Raw genomic sequence first — 6,106 nt, 5'->3', positions numbered from 1 at the left:
GACACTTATGGATTTCAATAGAGTTACGATTGATCGGATCAATTGTAACTCTTTGTACAACAGGGCCCTGGATGAAGACCATCCTGGAAGAGATACACAAAAAGAAGTCTGTATGAGCATATTGTCTTTATAGACAAGTTTCTTTAATGCACGTTTCAATCGGAAATTCTTTTCGAAGGAAACCAAATTTTTGGTACAGGTGGTCCTTCTATATAGTTGCTTTAGAATGATGTATTTGATGACATATTGGATCAAATTCTGGATGATTCTGGTTGCAAAGGCTGTATGACAAAAATTTGAGTGAGAAAAAAAATATCAAATTCTGAAGTTCTCTCAATTCACAATTAAGATAACATTTTTTAAGGAAAATGCTGACTTCATGGTTGATATATTGTATTAAGTACACAGTCACAAAGAAAGTTGGGCAGGTTTCATATGAATTTTTTTTTTAGATCTCATACCAAAATCATTATTCAGTATTTCTTGTTATATATTTTAACAACATCATGAAATACATGTACAAAATTACATGTTTAAAATTTATATTGTTTTTACTTGTCTGTGTATGAGAAAAGAATGTTTTATTATTTACAAGTCCTCATAAAGTGAATTTCTTTGTATATTTGTAACCGTCAAGATGCACTTTAGAACGGCCTTCTGAACTGGGCTGTAAATGCTATCATTACAGCTTGAGATTAGAATAGTTGGTTCCGGTTTAAAGATAGATGTCATTTGTGGTAATGATTTCATAATGGGTTCCTACAGAATCCAATAAAATGACCACCCAGGTGTCCATTTGCATAGATAAAAGATATGATTCTGGAAAGAAATTGTGTAATTGCTTAGAAATTAGCGCAATAATCATGGCATTCAAGGAAATTGTCGGCACTTTTTCCAAGCAATAATGATACGCTGTTCCACATGTGCTTATCTGTATTGGTGATTTACAGTGTGATCGTTTTCCAGCTTAGATTTCATGATTTCACACAGTTCAGTTCCTATAACTACCAGATCTCGATCTACAATGAAATATTGACAATGTTGCTTTTACAGACTTTTTACAGACTTTCTTGCGAAATCATATTTTTTACTGCAGCTACTTTCATATATCTTTAATCCAGAACTATTTTGTTTAAAGCAGCTGCCCCCAATCATGTTAATACCATTAGAATACAATCAGGATCTGTACATAGTATACTCGACCTTTATAGAGATTAGGTTCACTTATGGGAGAGTAAGTGCTTTGGATGTTCAACAACTTTTTCAAAGAGGATTAGACAAAATTTACTCCTTGTGAAATTTCTGTTTAGGTGACATGTACATGCAATGCAATTGAAATTTTCTTTTTAATGTGAGATTGTATATTTGTAGATACAATTGTGATATTGTGGTTCACTCCATTCATGGACCAATGAGGGTAATGTTTGTGTTAGCTTTTCTTCTAAGATTGTCAGGTACCACCCTTACAAAAAGTTGCGATTGATCCAATCAATCGCAACTATGGACGGCCAGCAACGTCAACATCTATTAAGCATGTTTGTTCAAAATATTTTCTAGCTATGATGTATATTCATGCATTCACTGTGTTTCTCTTTGATTACAAAAGACATTGTGCACATTTCCTGTAGAAAAAATTATGACCTTGATGGATTTCCATAGAGGTACAATTGATTGGATCAATCATAACTCTTTGTAAGACGGGGCTTAGATGAGTTAGGCCTAAAAAATGTTTACTTGCTGTATAAAAACAGAGGGGAAAATAAGGGTTGGTCAGTCCATACTTAAAAATAGAACATTTTATTTAGGTGTGATATGAAAGAGCTCCTTGATCTGTTTATATAAGGAGATTTTTTTTAGGCCTTCCAAGTATATCATTCTGGACTGTTACCTGGTTCTGGGCCCCACTGTATGAATGTCAACTTCAGTTAAAAAAAATAAACATAATTGTTACTCTCATGATTGGCTGTTTAACAATGTTTTCATGGTAGTTTAATATTGTTGCTGCTGAAGTTATGTTCAGTAGTAGATTTAATCCAATGATTTAGTGTTATAGGATTATGTGCTTCTTCCTCTCCTTTGGTTGGAGATCATATGCCAATGTGGGAATGGTAGTTACAGTGTTTACCCAAACTGATTTGCTTGTTTCCTCGGTGAAGGAAAAGCCCGGAAATGAATTAAATACTTTTGGGGTGTTGCAAGAAATATTTTGCAAATTTCTGTTGCAAATTTAGATTTCTTGGATAGTTCAATTTTGATTTTTGATTTTATTTAAAAAGCAGGCCATCAATTAAATGCAAATTTTCAATTACAAGATTTATGATTGAATTTGAGACCCAAATTTTAGTTCCAACTGATTGCAAGCTTCTTGCAATGCCTTACTAGTTAGGTTTGGGCTACTTTTATATATTATAAACTTAAAATTCTGGCAATTTTTTTTATTATAACATCCATTTTACGCACTGTACAGACTTTGTATGACTTGGAGTCGCACTTAGATGCAGATGCGTACAAGATATGCAACGCGCAATCTTAATAATCAATATGCAGTAGAGCGCATCCTCTTTGCATGATCTGACCAATATGGTCATGTCTTTGCATCGCACGCAACTAGACATCGAAGTGCGAATCTAAGTCATGCTTAAATCTTTGTGAAACATCCCTCAATTCACTCCCCTAAATATTTAGAAAGAATAATCGTAATATTTTTAACAGACTTTTTTGTTTTTTATATTGTATTTCTGGGCCCTGTCTTACAAAGAGTTACGATTGATACGATCAACCACAACTCTGGAAAGCCAGCCACGTCAACATCTAAAATGCATATTACTTCAAAATATTTTCTCGGTACGGTGTATAATCGTACATTCATTACTTTCTTGAAAATTCATTATGCTTCTCTTTGTTGACAAAGGACATAATGCAAATTTCCTGGAGAAAAAATATGACAATGTTTGATTTCCGTACATTTTAAGAGGATCAGATCAATCGTAAATCTTTGTAAGACGGGGGCCCGTAACACAAAGCTTAGCAATGAACGCAGAACATTTTTCTATGTATTCCATTCACTACAATGTACAATCAATCGTGAAAATATAGCGTACGATTAATTGCTAACCTTTGTGTTACAGGACCCAGGTGTATTTCACAGGAGAGTCGTCATTAAGATTTTACAGAGTAGATGACTCTTTCTATGAAAGAACATCTAAAATTCAACTTGTTAAAGACTGTGTCCGCATACATGTGTGAGGGGGTCTTTAAAAAAAAAAGCCTGATAAAGCACGAGCAATCACTGTCCGAGTGTGGCAATATATGTCCTTTGTATAAACGTGTTATCTCCACCTGTTTGATATTTTTAAGGATCAAATAAAATGATCTTTTATTATCCATCATGTATTCTTATGTCACTTCTTTAAATTTATTGATAGTGTTGACATCAAAGACCCTGTGTCATTACGTGGAGTTGCAGTATTTGTCCAGGGGGTGTTTCACAAAGATTTAAGTATGACTCAAGAGTTGCACTTAAATGCTGATGTACACATATAACGTGCAATCTGATTGATACACGTTGATGCGCGTCCCGTGCGTGTGATCTGACCAATGAGGTGATGTCTTCTATACCGCACGCAACTGGGAATTTAAGTGCGACTCGAAGTCACACTTAAATCTTTGTGAAACACCCCCCAGCTCTCTCTTGTCAGTTCACTTTAAATACATGTAAAGCCAGCCATGCATCAGTTGACCTCAAATTTTTCTTTTTCTAATTCTGACTCGTCACTTTGTCTTTAGTGAATTTGAATTTTGTCGACCCCATTCAAATTCTTCCATGCGCTAGGGACTCGTTCAGTTGAATGTTTCTTAAATTTTTGCAATTCTCTCCAAATTTACCGGAATTTGTTTGATTTTAAACTTTAGATCAAAAGCTGAATAAAGTTTTGCTGTCATTACAACCATAATCATAGCCTTAGACTGAAATATAGAATCATTAATATATCATAAATGTAATCTATAAGGCTTCAAATAAGAACTATCAGTCATCTTTTCTAATTACAAGGAAAACAGTTTGCCTGTTCTAGCATGTACAATACGCAAGTTATAAATTATACATACTACATACACATTTGTCATTATGAACTAAGAAAAAGATCTCTAAAATATTACATTATGCTTAGATGATAATTAAAAATACATAGCATATAACTAACCTCTTTGCTTGCTTTCTTGTGTAGAAAAGAAAATCCAATATGCCCAGGATGTGGCTGATTTCAAGGGATAATATCCTGGCCCCTCATATACAACCCAATGTCCAAAAATCAAATGCACTGTCATGGTGCTATGTAAGAGAGCTCATTGACTAAGGGAGTGCTAGATACAAATGTGGTGATAATCAGTGCAATAGTGGAAGTGTATAAAGAAAGTGCTAAATTACTTCTATGCTAATTTTGGTGTGCAAAAAATTTCATGAATTTCAGATGTACTTTCATTACAGATGTAATGGCATTAGACTAAATGAAGGTAGACCATGTGACGAGTGGATGTGTTGGCAATAGACGAATTGGCAATTTAACTATGGAAATCCATCAATGTCTTTTTTTTCTCAAGGAAATTTGCACAATGTCCTTTAGAAAGCAAAGAGAAGCATACTGAATTGTCAAGAAAACAGTGAATGTATGAATATACATATCTCTAGAAATTTTTGAATATGCTTTTGATGTTGACATTGCTGGCTTCCATAGTTGCGGTTGATTGGATCAATCGTAACTCTTTGTAAGATGACCCCAGGGCTCAGTAACATGAAGATTAGCGATCAATCGCGAAATGAACTGACCAATCAATATCAACGTTACACGCGCATTAGGTTTAAAATACTGACCAGGGACCTATCAGAGCGTTTTTTTTTTATATTTGCAATTCATTGAAACCTTTGTGTTATGGAGCCCTGGTCTCAGAAATTGCTTCGTCTTTGGTGATTATCCGACATATCCTTAGCAGCCTGATTTCTCAATAATGCTAAGTCAATGAATGCCCTCCCCTAAAAATGCAAACAAACTACCATATGAAAAAATACAGACTTATGGATTCTGAATTTATTTACAATTCACATTCAACCTGGAATACATTTGGTTTCAATAATCTTTACACAAAATAGTACACACATGTACTAAGGAATTATTTCTCATTGTACTCTCAAACATGTATTTACATTTTAAAAAATTCAGTACTAATCCAGTTGACCATTTAAATTGTAAAAAATACAAATGGCACTAATGAGAATATTCTCCATAAAAGGGTGTGAGAAAACTTCATGGTTTGCTATTTCACAAACGACCTCTTTCTAGCATCATTTAGCATGAGAAAGTTTCTCAATGTATCATTAATAATAGCAACACTTTCAAAATCTGACTTTCACATCACACATGGAGGCGTGATACCTGAGTCGGTAGAGCGGGGGTTTTGGATTACGGTGATGCAGGTTCGATTCCCACTGTCCCTCTGATAGGACCTTAAGCAGTCGGTCCTCTGGTTGCTTGTTTACAAGCATTCATGCTTTCTTAGCAGTCAAGTAAAAATCACCACCATAACCATTGAGTTGGTATAATAATGGATTAACATAATTCCATACATGATAATCTCTTTTGAATTATACAACATAATATAATTCAAAAGAAATTCATCTATGGAATTATATTATTACAGTTCATTGTTTAACACAAATTTAATGCTATTTTCATCACTAGGCTCAGTTTCTAATTCTAGGATATGACATTATGCACATCCTTTGCAAATCCTAAAAAATTAAATTTGCAAGCAAAGTCCAGCTCCGACTTTTTTTTCCGCAATTGATAGACTGATAAATGTGTATTAAGTTGATATCAGAAAATAACAATACTGAAATTTGATTTTTCAACTTCTGTCTTGACCTTTGTAACTGAAGCTCCCCTTGCAAATTATTGGCCATTGAGTGATGGAAGGTCACAAATAAAGTACATGTATTAATAATGAAACAAAAATATAACAAAAGTAGTACTGATTGCAAACGAGCACTGTTAAGGACCTGCCTGTAATAGTGCTGATAGGGGGTTAGAACTCCTATGATTTGAGGGGAAGG

Source organism: Lytechinus variegatus, chromosome 3 (genome assembly GCF_018143015.1).
Source record: "Lytechinus variegatus isolate NC3 chromosome 3, Lvar_3.0, whole genome shotgun sequence".
Lineage (NCBI taxonomy): Eukaryota > Metazoa > Echinodermata > Echinoidea > Temnopleuroida > Toxopneustidae > Lytechinus > Lytechinus variegatus.
This window is presented reverse-complemented; position numbering follows the sequence as displayed.